Here is a 16,470-nt window from a genome sequence, read left to right on the forward strand (position 1 = left end):
TTTTCACCACCTGCTGGCTTATCTACTCTTGGCACCAGTTTCCCAGACTATTTTCTCTGATACCACATGCCGACCAGGCAGAAGTGTTCTCTCCTTGCCACCAAAAGAAATGAATGTCTGTGCAGCCCCGACTGGGGTATTTCACTTGGGTCCAAGTTCTGGGAGCAATTTGAACTAGAAACCATGTCTTTTGTGTTCTCAGAACTGACACATAACAGACACTTGATAAGTTTGTTCAGCGAATAAATGAGTGCATTTCACATCCTTCTGAATTTTAAACTTTAACCCTTTGTATAACCTGAAGTGTGTGTAACGTACTTTCAGAACATTTCCTGTTTCTTCTACCAGGAATCGTCTAGGATGCTATGTCTTCTTCCAGCTTCCCCCACACCCCAGGTTAGAACTGGTCCCGTCTTAGGCTCTTAGAACATCCAGTGTGTTCCTTCTTAGCCCTAGTGCAACTAATTAAGTGATGATGTCTGTAATTGAACATTTATTGTGCTCCCAGCTAGACTATAAACCCATGAGAACAAAGGATCACATTTATTTTGTTTCTCACTGTGTTTACAACACCAAGATGATGTATAATAGTATAAAAGGCATACAATTATATTTGTCAGATGAAAGATAGAGAATCAATCAATGATTTTCAAAGTGTGTATGTATTTGCTTGGCTTCCCGGTTTGTCTAAGATATCTTTAGTTACTTCTTCAAAATCTTCTTTAATTTTCCCCCTAAATCTCCACTCTCAGCTTTGAATGTCTTTCTCTGCTCAGTGTTCTCTCCTTTAGAGCCCTTTACTGGGATGCTATAACATTCAGGCATATAGATTCAGGATGATCTCAATATATTCCCCACATATATTCTTATGCACCATAAAACTTTCCCCTGAATTCTATTCTTATGACAATTAAACATAGCCCAGATGTTTTTCCTTATCCCTAGGATATTATATCATAATTACTCTTTCACTTCACGCTGTAAGCCCATTAACACTGTGAGACAGGCAGTGCCATCCCATTCTTCAGTTATGGAATCTCAAGTTCCTACATACACAGCAGAAGAGTCATTGATTCACTCTGTACTGTCTGGCAGGTCTCTGTACAACATCATAATTTCTTCCTATAGTACTTTCTTTTTTTCCATTCAAGTAATCACAGCCCTCAGCTAGATGCTGATTATTTCCAGCTGAGACTAAGAAACTTTTTCAATTCTAGAATTTTTTTTTTAGATCTGTCTTTTTCATTTCTTCTATTACTGTAACTAAATATTAGAGCTTTAAAGAGTTCCCATGGTCATGCTACGAGGACTTTAAAGAAGGAATTCCCCAAAGGCATACAGCTCAGCAAAATTATTTACTATCATATATGATTAATAGATAATAATATCCTTAATATATAAAGAATGTATAAGATAAATATGAAAATTCTAAAGTTTATAATTGAACAAAGGGGTGAGACTACAATTATCTAATGAAAGGAGGAACACGGTAGGCCAGTAAACACAAAGAAAAATATTTCTAGTCTTTAGCAATCAGAGAAAATAAAATAAAATAAGAGAATGTGAAGTTTTGTTTTGTTTTTTAATGATTGTAGTTAATGTTCATTATGTCTCATGAGTACTTTCCTAGATTTTTGGTCAGATGACCGCCACTTTCAGCAACTTATATCAACAGTCATAAAATGTCTATGTCTTATAACCTCATAATCCTCCTTTTAAGAATCTAGTGTAAAGAGATCATTATAAATTTAAATAAAGTGTCACACATAAAAATGTTCTTCACTATGGTGGATTAGATCCTAGACTGAAAAAAAAAAAAAAAAAGAATTTGAAAATGGACTGTGGATTAGACAATGGTATGATATCAACATTAAAGTTTCAACTTTTAAAAATTGTTCTGTGTTTATGTAGGAGAAAGTTCTTGTTTTTAGGAAATGCACACTGAAGTGTTTTGGGGTAAAGGGATAGTTTATTCTCAAATAGTTCAGAAAAAAGGTATGCATGTTTGAATACATATGTGTGTGTGTGAGAGACACAGACAGAGAGAGAGAGGGATGGCAATGATAAAGCTAGGTAAAAGTTATATGGGAGTTCCTTGTAATATGCTTGCAACTTTTTTTCTCCAAGTTTGAAATTATATCAAAACAAAAAGTAACAATACATGCTCTTCACTGTGTTATTTATAAAAGTGAGAAAAAATAGAAACCACCTACATGTTAAAAAATAGGAGAAAGTCTAATTAAATTATGATACAGCTACATGATGGAAAATAAAGAAGCTATTAAAATTGTTTACAAAAAATTTATTAAGAAAATGGAAGAACACTTACAGTATGCAGCAAAATGAAAAGATTCAAATAAAAAACACAAATACAACATGTTATTAGCTATACAAAAACAACATAAATTATTGACTGTTGGTAAGATTACTAGTGAGCTTTAATTTTTGGTTATACTGTTCCTTGTTTTCCATATATTTAAAATGATAAGCATTAATTTTATTTAAAAAAGGAAAAGATTTCAATTTCTAGTCTTCATTTTCCTTTTTCATTATCTATTTATTTATTTGCCAAGAAAGAAGAAATTGGTCACCTTGTCCCATAAAAACTTTCACTGAGAGAGCAAGATTGGGGTCCAATGATGTAATAAAATCCTATGTCTGGATGATGTCAGTCTGCTTTTTAGATGCTTATCCACATTTATGTTCTCTCTTTACGTTGTAAACTGCCAATGTGGGAAAATACACATTCATTTCTATTTTCTAATAGCTCAGCCTCACATGGGCTATGCTGCTTCTTGATAATGGTGCTGTTTTCCATTCTGGACCCTTGGTGTGTAGAATATTGGAGCACTGGCTTGGAGGCTAGGAAAATCTGTTTGAAACTTGACCACTAACTAACCATATGACCTTGAGGAAATTTTTAAGTCTCTTTGAGCTTTCGTTTCCTCACCCATAAAATTGGAACATCAGTACTTACCTTTTAGGGTAGCTGTAAAGATTAAATGGGATAACATATGTAGAGAAATTTGCCTAGTGCATCCCCAACTTTTGAGACATTAACATGGCTGTTGACATCATCTCTTAATTTTTTATAACCTGGGAGGTTGACAGGGAATTCTTCTTCTAATTCTCTACAGCAGATAAAGAAGAAACTGAACATCCAAGACCTGCGCCTATGTCTTGTCTCTTGACTCTTGAGTTTTCAGTCACTAAAGACTAAAGAGAACACAAATTAGAATATCATCATATTAATCCTCTTCAGGGTTCAATAAGTCATGTTTTTCCTCGAACTTCAAAACCACTCACCTACCTCTAAAGGAAAAGTGAGAGTCCCATGCCTTTCTTAAAGATCAGGCAGTAAAGAAATGCTACAAAACTGAAGTATTTCTCTTTTTTTCCCTTCTTTCTAATGCCACTCATAGAGGAGTTACTTGCTGAAAATCTCCTCCTTTCAGACTTTCGAGTTTTCACGGCACCTAATCGTTTCCTCCAGAGGATTATATCCGAGTCCACCAAGTTTTCCTGCTGAAGCAGCACAGCCTCGCTCCCAAATAAGCCAGGATTTGGTGGGCAGAGGCCAGGGGACCGTTGTTCCCTCCCCGGTAGCATTAAGCTGTTCCTTTTGCAAAGGTCACTTGGATGAGGCTGAAAGGATTTAGAAAGGATAAGAATTTAAGGACCAAACATATAAAAAGTGTAAGCCCTTTAACTTGTCTTCATTTTTCTCTGCAAAAGAATGAAAGCAATGCATAATGTTTCTTAAATAAGAAATAGTATAACCATTCAGGCTGCATGAAGGCATAAGGGATATTTAGACTCCTAAGGGAAGATAAGGTCCCTTATTAATTCTTTCTTATTGCCATATCCTGAAAAGAAAATGTCTTTCGTGAACTTTCTGTTCAGGAGATCACCCTAGTGCAGACCCATTCAAAATCAGGTCTGGAAACCAAATTGCTCTGTGACAGAAGCAGAACACCTGAATAGGTTCAATGGCCAGGACGGTGATAAAAATGGAATTCCTAAGTACAGACCATGTTCCCAGCTCCCAGGGCCTTCCTGCCTCACCAGAAACTCTAAGTTCTTTCCTGGCATCCCTGGCTCAACCCACAACCCATCCTCTTGCAGAGCTCAAATGACAGTCTGTAAATCCCCTGTAAATATTAGCTAACAATGAAGATGTGCTCTCCTTCTCCCCAAGGGCATTTGCATCTAAGAATAAATAAGCTTTCATATTCCCAGAAAATGAAGCTGTGATGATGGTATAATCAACACTGAGTTTGAGATTTAATATTAGTGTTCATTCATTCCATGAACTCCATCTAGGTGTACACGTAGGGTACAATCTCAAAGAACTTACAGTCTAGTGAGAAAAAGCTCACCGTCCAGTCAGCCAGTCTAGTGATAAAATACCCTATAAGCCAGCTTCAGAAGAGGTCTGCACAGGGTTACATGTAGCACAGAGAAAGGTTATCTGCATAAGGAGATCAAGAATGCCTAAGAATTCCACATATAAGTGATATCATACAATATTTGTCTTTGTCTGGCTTACTTAGTATGATAATCTCTAGGTCCATCCATGTTGCTGCAAATGGCATTATTTCATTCTTTTTTTATGGCTGAGTAATATTCCATTGTGTGTGTGTGTATATATATATATATATATATATATATATACCACAGCGTCTTTATCCATTTATCTTTCAGTGGACATTTAGGTTGCTTCCATGTCTTGGTTATTGTAAATAGTGCTGCAGTGAACATTGGGGGTGCATGTATCTTTTTGAATTAGAGTTTTCTCCAGATATATGCCCAGGAGTGGGATTGCAGGATCATATGGTACCTCTAGTTTTAGTTTTTTATAAAAAAATTTTTTAAAAAAGAAAAAAAATTTTGATTAAAATAAAAGAAAGAAAGAAACAAACAAAAAGAATAAGAATAAGAATGATGAGAGAGCGCTTTCCCTTACGAGGCAATTTCATATCTCCTATAAGCATTACTAGAAGTCTGAGTCAGGGGTTCTGTTCGTTTCACACGTGAGTATGCCAAATTACAGAGAAGTTCATTGGCCTGGCCAGGGCAAAACAGCCAGTAATGGTGGAGCCATTATTGACATAAACCCAGACCTGTCCCTACTCAGTCAGTGCTCGTTTCCCAGGACCTTGTGTGCTCAGCCCACCTCCTTTCAAACCTGCCTACGTGTTTATCTGTTAATGATAGGATTCAGTCTTCTTAGGAGCAGGACCAATCAACTTGGCTTAAGTGACTCAGGAGTTTCAGGGCAAATCTAAATGCAATCACCATAATGTAAAACATGGACTAAGCCCTCCTTCATCCCCTCCAGCAAAGTGAGGGAAGTGAGGTGGGGACCAGATATTGCTTTAAACAGGAAGTCAGGCAATTCAGAAAGAACACTGGATGGCTTAACTTCCCAACCCAGCCCTCACTGGTGAGAAACCAACCACTGACTTCCTGAAAAATCCATGATATAGTACAGATGTTTAAAAACTATAAATAAAAGCAATGTTTTTTCATTATTTTCACTGTAAAGAAAAAAATCATTCTTACAAAGTTAGGTGGAGAAGAGTCTGATTTTACCAAAGCCCATGGAGTGAAATCTTCATGGTATCTTAATTCTTTAAAGCCTGCAAGAGTCCATTCATGTATTCATTCAACAAATGCTTGAAGCCTACGATGATCAGACACACAGTCATAGGCCACCCGTGATACAGAGATTAATGACACAAGGGTCCTGATTTCAAATACCTCAAATCCTGGTGGAGCGGGAGCCAGGAAGATGAGCAGCTCGAGTTCAGTGTGGTTAAGTTCTATCGGGAACATGGTGGGTCACCTAATCCAGACATGGGAAAGCGAAGCAAAGTGGGCTGCCCAGGCAAGTACATGAGCTGATGTTGGTGTAACACAGGTGTAGCAGGTAGCCAGGTGCAAAGAGAGCCAAGAGTCTTCCGGGCACAAGGAGCAGGAGGGGTAGGCAGGAGGGCTTTTGAGGAATTGCAAGTGATTGTGGGGAGGGATGGGTAGAGGTGGGGCATGAAGGGAAAACTGAGACCAGTAAGATAAGCTGTAAATTTTATGGGGAGCCACTGGAAAGTTCAGAGCAGATAATGTGACATATCAAATTTTTACTTTAGACGGATTCCATTGCAGGATCTGGGAGGATAATAAACAATGACACAGCTGACTATAAAAACACACATAACCATTTTGGGGGAGAGAACATGTAAAAGAGGAAAGGAGGCTGAGTTCCACCAGATAAAATAAGACCTCATTAATTTATACCCTGCTATTAAGAAAATTGGTCTAAGTCAACGTCAGTTGAACTAAAATTTACCTTTGCATTGTTGCAAAAACAAACAAAATAATACTATTGTAAAGCAAGATAATACTGTGTAAATGAGATTGCTGTGAGGTGGTTTTTAAAGAACAAACTCTTTTCCTGGTTTTGTTCAACTAGTAGAGTATACACTTACTTACCAGAAATGTCCCTGGATGATTCCCAATGAGTATTATTTATTCATTAATGCAGACATGGTAGTTCAGTGATCTTAAAATTATAAAACTTCATTAAAAATAAAAAAATAACTAAACTTCAGTAATTTAGACTGGCATCTCTCCAATATAAGAATTTACTTTCCCAGGTTTAACTGATTTGCCCAGGAGGTTAGCAAGCAATTTTGGAATTGTGTAATCAAAATCTAAACGGATCTTAATAGCCCCCCAAAATTAATACATCTGTTACAACATGAGCAATTTATTCCCTTCACACCAGTAGATTCTGGTTCAGTGATTATTAAATTCTGGATTATTTGTAAGAAAAACATTGTATGAACAAAGTCATCTTTTAGATTTGCCTGTTTTGTCTGATTTTGTTTATTTTCTTTGGGTCTCTTCCATCTATAGAAAGTCATTCATTTCTCAAATACAGGGCACAGCTATGTACCCACACTGTGCTATTCATTGCAAGGTCCTGGATGACAAGGGCTCCATCTCTGCCTTCAAAGGGATCAGCATCTGGTGAGGGATATTGTGACATAAACAAACCTCTATTAAATGATGCAATAGATCCCACAGTGGGAGTTTACTTCGGGGTGATGGGAATACAGAAGAGCAAGAACCCAATTGTCCAGAGGGTAAGTTTAGGGAAGGTTCCCCAGGAGAGGTGACTAAGCAGCTTGATGAAAAGTTCGAGCAGATTTCTTCTGCATTTTAGGTAGAAGGAACGAAGACATGAAACTACATTGATTGTGTGTAAGAACGAGTGACTAGTTGAGAATGGACAGAAATGTTTTATGGGGAAAAGATGTAGGGGGAAGGATAAGAATGTAAGTGAGGCATCTTGAATGGTGTTTCTCACTCCAGGCTGAGTGTCTTACAGGCAGCTGTTAAAGCATCTCTACACGAATTTCACGCTGACCACCCATTTCTCTAGCCGTGGAAAGCTATTTACTTCTGTCCCATCATTCCCAGGAGGTGTTGACCTCCTGATCAAATGATGGGGAAGTGATAGATTCTGGGATCCCCAGAAGTGAAGCCTGATGTCTTTCCTCACATAGTTTACAGATGAATAAAATTATGCTCAGCTTATCTACTTTCATTACTTTTATAGTCCCCTCCATGGACACTCAGATAAGATTTTAAAAAGGCAACTGAAATTAAGTACCAGTCATTTTGATCACACACACACACACACACACACACACACACAGACACACAGTGAGCCAAAATAATTTTAAAATATGAGGAAACGTGGTGGGAAAATCTATCCAAAATCGTGTGTGTGCCTGCATGTATGCATGTATGTGTTTGTGTTTCCTTTCTTTTACCCCCGTCCATTTAAGCAGAAGTAGGTTTTTGAGATGTCCTACCCTTGGAGGAAGAAGTTTCAAAAACTTGATTTAAATATCAAGAGCAAATACTGGAAGACTCAGAGCAAAGCATTTATGTCATAAATCTTCGTGTTGGGAAGAATCCAGGATGATGCAAGAGTTGTTTTCTGGCCAGCCCATGAGGGGATTTGAATCTTCTTGTGGAGGAGAGAGGGAGGGAGAGATAAAGCAGAAAAGAGAGACTAGTGTGGGATACCTGGGGTGGGATTCCTGTTTGAGGGCATGTCCGAAGGGAATCAAAGAAGCCCCAGAATATATCTGTGGGATTGCAGAATAAAATTTAGCCAGAGAAAGAGAATTTTTCCTAGAAAAGTCACTCCCTTCTTAGAAGAGCCAAGCCCTTCTCCTGTAGGGGGGGAGAAAAACTGACAGGGCAGACCTACCTAAAGGAGGGCCTGAGAGTCCCTGGCCACGGAGCAGCAGGGTGAAGCAGACCAAAGCTTTCTGCGCCTCCAGGAGGGATCCAGAAGAATATGGAAGACCCAGAAGTAGTTGACCCTGGTGTTGGGACCAGAAGGGGACAGTGCTTCAACTCAACACACGTGGCCACAGCAGGAGGAGCAGTGACCAGCTGAAGCCACACAAGTAAAGGGTGATGACAGGACCTGCAGCACTGGTTACCTGCCCAGTGGGCTGGCAGGTTGGAAGACGCGCAAGGACCAATACAAGCCTGCCTTCAACCTAGAAGCAAAAGGTCTAGGGGGAAGAGATACTGAATTGATTGGGCAGCTACTCCAGAGTGAGTGACTTTTAAACCCCAAATGATTGAGTTACCTTGATTTGGCAAAACTATGTTCTCTGACACAGCAGAAATGGGATCTTGTGAGCTTGGTAGACCTCTGTAATTCAGAAATAAATTCTATTTTGTACACCTGAATTCATCAGTGCACAAGTTCTCTTCATGGCACACATATTCCATCTTAAAGGAGGCAAGTGGAACACCCCAAAAGGTCTCTTCTAAACTATGAAACATCAAGGAGCTTAGTTGGTGGATATAAAATCAATGCGGAGAGCTTTGCATTGGTTGTCAATCGTGAAATACAGAGAAATGAATCGGTCCATATTGGAATCAACTCAACAAGCTTGAGTTTATTGGCATAATTCTCTTCAAACTGGCTTAGCATGTAGGGTGGAAACATAAAACAGGGATCTTAAGCCTCTTGAGGAAAGCTGATTCCCCTCCAATCCTGCCTTCCAAATGGCAGAAAACTGGGGGAGCTGGAGTAAATGGCCACTGGGTTCTATGTGTCGCCATGGGGGACCTGTATGGGACATTCTTTGCCCCAGTTGTGTGAGGAGTCCTCTGTAGATATGACTTCCTAAAGGCCACATCCACGGTGCCTCTCATTACAAAACCTGATGAGACACTTATGAGAAGAGGCTGGGGGTCAGTCCTGTCTTAAAGGACAAGTAAAATATACAGTGCTCCTAGAAGTCCTTTAATAAGCCCAGCTATCAACACCCTTTTGGGGGATACAAACTAGGCTTGTTACCCAACATCCAATGTGCCATACAGGAAAATTCTATCCCACACTCTAAATACCTGAGGTGTAAACTTATCGCCAGGGAAGAAAAAAAAGTGTCAGAAAACCTCACATTACCCCCAAACTATACTATATAAAGAAACCAGGTCAAATAGTTGGCTCTAGAAAGATGGTTTCTTTTCAGTGTAGTCATTGTGTTTAACTGGAGAAAGCAAAATGGATCTCTACAAGTCAGGACCTAGAAACAAGTAATTACTAATTATACACTTAGGGGTTTATTCTCCCCTAGATACACATGTCCGACTCCCACCAAAATTAATCTGCGTTGCTTTCAAGTGTGGAGGGAAAAATAGGTTCCCTGGCTGTAACTGCAGAAGTCATGAAATTCCCTTATAAGCCCATGTTGCCTCTTAATAATACTCCAATACTGAAGCTCGTTTGTTAAGTAGCAAAGACTCACTACAACTATTCACTGTGAAGCCTTTCCAGGAAAAGACCCCAGTGTGTATTGAATATTTTAGTATTTTCTTAGAAATGATTAGTTTTTTAATTACTTTAAGCAGGGGGAAAACAACCCTTTCAAAATTATTCAGGGGAGGGGTAATTTATAACCATTTGGATTTGAAGGTGGAGCTGGGGCATGGGTAGAAACAGGATTTTATCAAGTCCTTCATTTTTTCCTTTACTTTTCAAGCACATCGAACCACATATTTCTTAATGAATGAAATAATGAAATAACATACAGCAAAGAGTAGGGAGTGAAACTGTTGCTTGCCATTATTTATAATGGATAGTTGGAGGGCAAAAACAATGGAAAGGAAGAGACTTAAGCTGTACTTTTTTAAAATAGAAACCTAAATTGCCACTTACTGTACTTAAGCATATTTGTTGACCTTAATTATTTTCTGCTTGTAGTTTAATACTCATTGGAGAGAAATTAGAAAATACAAGGAAAGAAATAAAACTCACTCTTAAATGCTACCACCCAGACACTATCATGTTCATATTTCTGGGTTTTGACTATTTTCATTGATATACTTTATTTTTATGAAATTAAAATTCAGAATCTATACAGTCATGTGTTGCTCTTTTATGACATTTCACATGCATTTTAAAATTTTATTAAAAAATCTGTGAAAACATTATTTTAACCAATTTGATCATTGGAAGCATAATCTTAGCCTCCCTCCCCTTTTGTGCTATACAGACAATAGAATGAGACCTATCCTTTTGTATTAACTCTATATCAATTATCTGAGTAAATTTTTATATGTGAGGCCATCTTCGTAGGTTTTCCCATATTTTTTTTACTGTTTTTAACAAGTAATTCAAGGGCCGGGTGAGACAGAAGTAAAAAACAGGAACACGGTGGAAAGTCAGTCTCCTTTCCCACCTTTTGTCCCCAAGTTGTCTTCCTCAGAGACAGCTCCATTACCGGTTTCTTCTGTGTATTTTCAGAAAGATTGTGGCATGAAACTCTGTTTTAAAGATTTTTGGTACATGTTCACCGACTTTTTTTCCAGCGCATCTCTTGCTATCAGTGGTACCAAGAATGAGGTGCTGGTGGGTGCAGAATTGAATGGTGATGGTTAGCAGTGGCTACTGGTTCTGTTTCCCTTTCTCTTTCCTCTTCTTGGAGGAGACAAGAAAAGGCCAAGGACAAAAGCTAAGCCAACCATAGTAAGCCACGCCCAACCTAACACTGAAATTATTTCAAGGATCATCACACGACCCAAGGGCCATGAGGGACCTTGATGGCTTTTATATATTGTGATAGGGAGGGTGAACCTGGCTACTTGCTGGCACTCCTCCCCTGCAGTGCTGCATTCCTGGTACAGCTTGTGGAAAGAATGAAGCCAAGTCACAAGAAGCAGACCTCAGAAAGAGAAGAAGGCACCGAGTGGCATCATGTGAACACCTACCCCTACCAGGTGTGATGGTCAGTTACTAAAATTAGCAAATCCATTTGACTTTTTTTAAACTAGTTTGAGGCATGGTTTCCTCACTTGTAATTGGAAGAAACTGATTCCTACAATAAGAGATGCCCTTTTCATGTGTAAATACAACCTGCCAGCAGTAAAAAGAACCCATACAGCACCCCTGATGCCAGGGAAAAATACAGCTAGAGAGAAGCTCCCAGGAGGACAGCCTCTGTGAAACAGCATATAGGCACTCACCAGACTTGAGAAACTGAGGTGAAATATACCACAAACGCTATGCTGTGCATCTGGTGTGTGCAGGTGTTCGTACAGAATGGAAGATGGGGAGCCCTTGCAGACACCTGACCTGGTGCAGCCTGCAGGGAAAAACTATGCAGCTTCTGTGCATTCGAGTTAGTTGTATCTGGATTATTATTTTATGAGTTTTGAGGGTTTTATCCCTTTTCCTGAATTAGAGAAAGAACATAGAGTAACTACTTAGCAAGACTGAGTTCCAAAAACACAGATTTAAATATAATTCAAACCAGGCCTGCATTACTAGGTGGGGAGTACCCATCTCTAGCATCTAAACTAGTCCTTTCTGAAATTTGCACTTAGAAGACCCAGAACCAACATAACACTCATTCATGTATGGATGAGGTGGACAGCCCTTGTCCTTGGACTGCACTCTGATGGGCTGAGTAGAGAGAATCAACCCAGCTTAACAAAGATTGAACATATCTGCATGCACAAGCATACTCACACACTCATGCACACCTCTGCACACATATACACACATACACAGTTGCACTTATAAATGTTCCAGGCTTGATAAGTCTGTAAGCCACCGTTGTGATAACAGCGCTCGCTGTGGGAGAGGAAGAAAAAACAGCAATCCAGCCTTAAGCTTCCAATGTTTCATCTGAACTTGAGTTTACACTACCAAAGAAGGAAAACGAAAAATGTGCTGGAATTTTGTCATTTAGTGACAATCATTATTTGCAACAAATCCCCAGGTAATTTGGACTCATTAACGCTCTGGCGCCCGTCATCTATTTGCTCTCTTTAGCCGAGCTATTGAGGGTTGGAAGATCTAAAAATGCTCCCCACCCTCCCACATCTCTGCCTTCTGTCTTTTTGATATGAATCGTAGGAGCAAAGAAAACAGAGAGCTCTGTTAGAATTTCCCTTTTTACAAATGAGCCATAAAATTGTCCATTAATCAGTCCTGGCTCCCAGGGGCCAGTTTGCATTGTGAAGGTTTCCTTTTCCTTTTCTGATCCCCATTTTGTTGAAGAGATTACAGAAAAGAAAAGAAAAAAAAAATCACATAGCAATAAGCCCCAAAGAATAGGCTTAGGAAAGCCAGCTTTTTTCTTGGAGTAAGCAGCCTCTGGCCTGAGCCAGATTCTCATCATTCAGCACCATTCCAAACTTTCAAATTTACCCTGCTCACTTTAGACTTCCTTTAAAATATAAAATCTTCTCCCCTTCCCAGAGGATATGTTCTCCCAATTACTCCTACAGATACTACGTGTAAGTCTTTAGCTCCATAAAAAGACCTCTTTTGATGTCTGGGGCAAGAATCCATGAGTACGCAAATAAAGAAATCCTGGAAGAGTTCACTCCGAGTTTGGCATCTCATGGCTTCCCCAAACTTAACTGCTACAGGAGGTGTCAGTTCTGGCAGCTCTTGCGTTTATCTTGAGGGTTTCCTTTAGCAGACAGAGGAGGAAATATCAAGCCGGGAGCTGTCGGAGAGGAGAGGCAGCAGGAGGTAGACCTTTTGGCTGCAGCATCCTCATTGGACAGTTGCTTGCCCAGACCAACCTGCCCACCTGCATTTTTCCCGTGAACCAGATTTCTTACCTTCAGCAAGACTCCCACGCCACAAATACAGACACTACACAAGCATCGTCAATACACAGGCTGTTTTAAAATATATATTTGCCATCAGTTTTAAGTATAATAACAAAAGAAAAAGATTGTGCAAAAACTGACTTTAATGGGACTGGAACAAAAGAACTTTCTTTGTTTGGTTTGGGGGCTGCTGGCTTTTGTTAGCCTCTGAACCCTCACTGCCCCTCTCCTTCTAGTTCTCCATTTGTATTTTGTCCTTTATTTACGCTAAGCATGAAACTTCCATAAGCTGCCTTAAGGGATTTCTTTATTTTTCTTTACCTTTTTTTCAAGCTAAACTGTTTGTCTAACCTAGGGGGTTTAGGAGGGAACAAAATAGCCAGCAAAGATTTTTATGTCTAAAGGAGAGTCACCCTGAGGTTAACTTGGAAGCCAAAGAGTATTAAAAGTTTATCTCACAAATGTTGACGCTAAATGCTGTCATGTGGGGTGCCCTGTGTAAAATAGAGCTATTGCTCTTAGAGAAACGCCTCGTTCATCTGGGAGGTGGCATCTAAGCTCTTTAAATGAGCTGAGTGTGACTAACCAGGAATCCCCCTTCTTCAGTCATTAATGTTGTTTGGGTATCACCCATGGTAAATTAAATACATTGGTCTGAATTGATTAATTGTTCCATAAATCTTCTTCTGAGAAAGTGGATGGGCCTCATCATCATTCTTCTTTGTGAGAACTCCTCCAATAACATCGCACTTATGCACATAAAATTCTGGAAAGTCTGGACTTGTATTTGAAGTGACTCACTCACACCTATTGAAACATTCCTCCCCTTCAGAGACAACAGAAGTGTGAGTTCTTTGAATCATTGATTTCCTTCACACAAACATGTTGGATTTTGCTAACATACCTTTTGACTTTATTAGCCTACCTTATTTTATATGTCCTACAGGCTTTGGCAGTTTTGCACATTTAATTGAAATGCATTGGCTTCCATAAAAAGAACTTGCTTAAATCAGAAAGGAATTTCTCATCATCTCTCCGATGTTAACACTTGGACATTTGACAGTACCTGCTGCATCCTGCGGCATCGCGTTTATGCAGCTTGGGTCTGATTTAGTCTGTTTCAGTCAAGCTGCAGGATATCTCTTGGCTGTCGTGCAGATGGGGAGGAAGGTCAGGTGGGATGGGGGCGGGATGATGAGTCCAGACTAGAAGCCAAGAGTGACCTTCATTATGCATACTTTCATTGGCACCTGTGTCACCCAGGAAAACTATCCTGGAAAGGGAGTAGATGACAGGTCAGCTCTTGTGCCAAGTTGCTTGGTCCATCTGCCCTGACCCCACTGACTTTCATGGGTTACAGGGTTAAGTAACTTAACCCCTATTTACCTCTGGGCCAGCCAACTACTGCTGAGATCCTCCGCGAGGCAAATCACAACCCCCTTCTCTGAAACAGACGATGCATTACAGGAGGAACACTTGCAGCCCTGGCCTCATTCTCTGGCATGACACTGGAAGGCAGAAGCCATTCCTGCTAGGATAAGGTGGCCAGTTAGGAGTGGGTGAAAATCTCAGATGATCCACATTCCCCATGTAGCTGTTCTACTAATTCTTTCCTTATTGACCTCCACGGGGAGTGGCAAGGTTGTTCTTGGATGGCGAGGCAGGGTTGCAAACTTACTCACACTTCACTCGGATGTACAAAGGAAATGAGTGTCTTCACACCTCAGTTGGGTCACTAATCTCTCACAAAGCCATCCATACATACGGAGAAGTTGGGAAGAGCACCCTAGATGTAGTGCAAGTCAGCAATTTACACTGTTTCTTGAAGCACTGGGTAAATGTTCAGTTTTTCAAGTTTCTTTTTTTTTTTTAACATCTTTATTGGAGTATAATTGCTTTACAATGGTGTGTTAGTTTCTGCTTTATGACAAAGTGAATCAGTTATACATATACATATGTCCCCATATCTCTTCCCTCTTGCATCTCCTTCCCTCCCACCCTCCCTATCCCACCCCTCTAGGTGGTCACAAAGCACCGAGCTGACATCCCTGTGCTATGCGGCTGCTTCCCACTAGCTATCTATTTTACGTTTGGTAGTGTATATATGTCCATGCCACTCTCTCACTTTGTCCCAGCTTACCCTTCCCCCTCCCCGTATCCTCAAGTCCATTCTCTAGTAGGTCTGCATCTTTATTCCCATGGTCAAGTTTCTTTTCATCCCTGCAGTCCTCTCCAAGATGGGGCCTGGGGTTTGGGGAAGGGGGCTGGGTATGGTCATGTGGAGCAGGGACTGGTGATGGTAGATGGCAGAGGGACACATGATCTGGTCCTGGTTCGCTCCTCTAAGGTCTGAGGACCATCAGCTACCAGCCCTGGATGACTGGATCCCACTTCTGTGCTACCTAGTGCCATGGTCTCCAAGGTGAGTCTGTGAGTCCCGCACCATCCTTGGACCAGGTGGTCTGCACTGAGGGCCTCGGCCACTTCTCCCCACCACAGCCCCCTCATTGGCAAGCTCATCAGTCAACACCCAGAGAACACAGGAACTTCTGGATACCTTCCTCACTTCACTAAAGACACAGAAGACTCTGAGAGCACAACTCAATCCCTGCTTCCCTCTAATCTCGTGGATTCTGATGAAGCTGCCTCAGGACAAGGTGGTGGCAGAGGCAGATCTGGGTTTTGAAGCATTGACCTTTTTTTTTTTTTTTTTAAGCAGCCAGAGTTTATTTCTACTTATATGATGCTCAAGGAACTTTCAGACAGTTAAAAGACCCAAAGACATCTTTGGGTTTAATATAATATAGCCAGGTGCTGGCTTTTGCTGCCTCTGCTTTGAAATCCTCAGGATGACCCTGGGCAGTTCAATGCCTCACTGATTCTTTTGGTCCAAGAGTGGAGTTTTCTGAGTTTCAGTGTGATCCATACATGACCGTATTTCCATTAATGAGGACAGAAACAATGCTGGAAGCAATGTTTGTCACTGAGAGGAAGAAAGGTAAACGATCAGAGAAGAAAGCTATCACAGCAGTTATGAGGAGCAAAAAGTTTAATCCGGTTTAGAAAAAACAGATGTGCTTATGGAATCTGTGTGAAAACCCTTCTTGCTTTATTCTTTGAAACCAGGTGCACTGACCATCAGCTTGAGTAGCTGGGATCATGAGGAGTCTTTTATGATTAAATGAATCTCCTTAACAACAAACAAACACCTTTCAAGATGTAGTATATATACATGTGTAAGTGTGTGTATATATATATGGAATACTACTCGGGAATAAAAAAGAATGAAATAATGCCATTTGC

General features: G+C 40.2%; 1 pseudogene; it reads right to left on the bottom strand.

Annotated features, from left to right (window-relative positions):
* LOC133091986 (small ribosomal subunit protein uS9-like) overlaps positions 1–5,838 on the bottom strand; it is an 87,823-nt pseudogene extending 81,985 nt beyond the window's left edge.
* Between the last annotated feature and the right edge of the window lie 10,632 nt (positions 5,839–16,470).

This window comes from Eubalaena glacialis, chromosome 1, assembly GCF_028564815.1.
Source record: "Eubalaena glacialis isolate mEubGla1 chromosome 1, mEubGla1.1.hap2.+ XY, whole genome shotgun sequence".
Lineage (NCBI taxonomy): Eukaryota > Metazoa > Chordata > Mammalia > Artiodactyla > Balaenidae > Eubalaena > Eubalaena glacialis.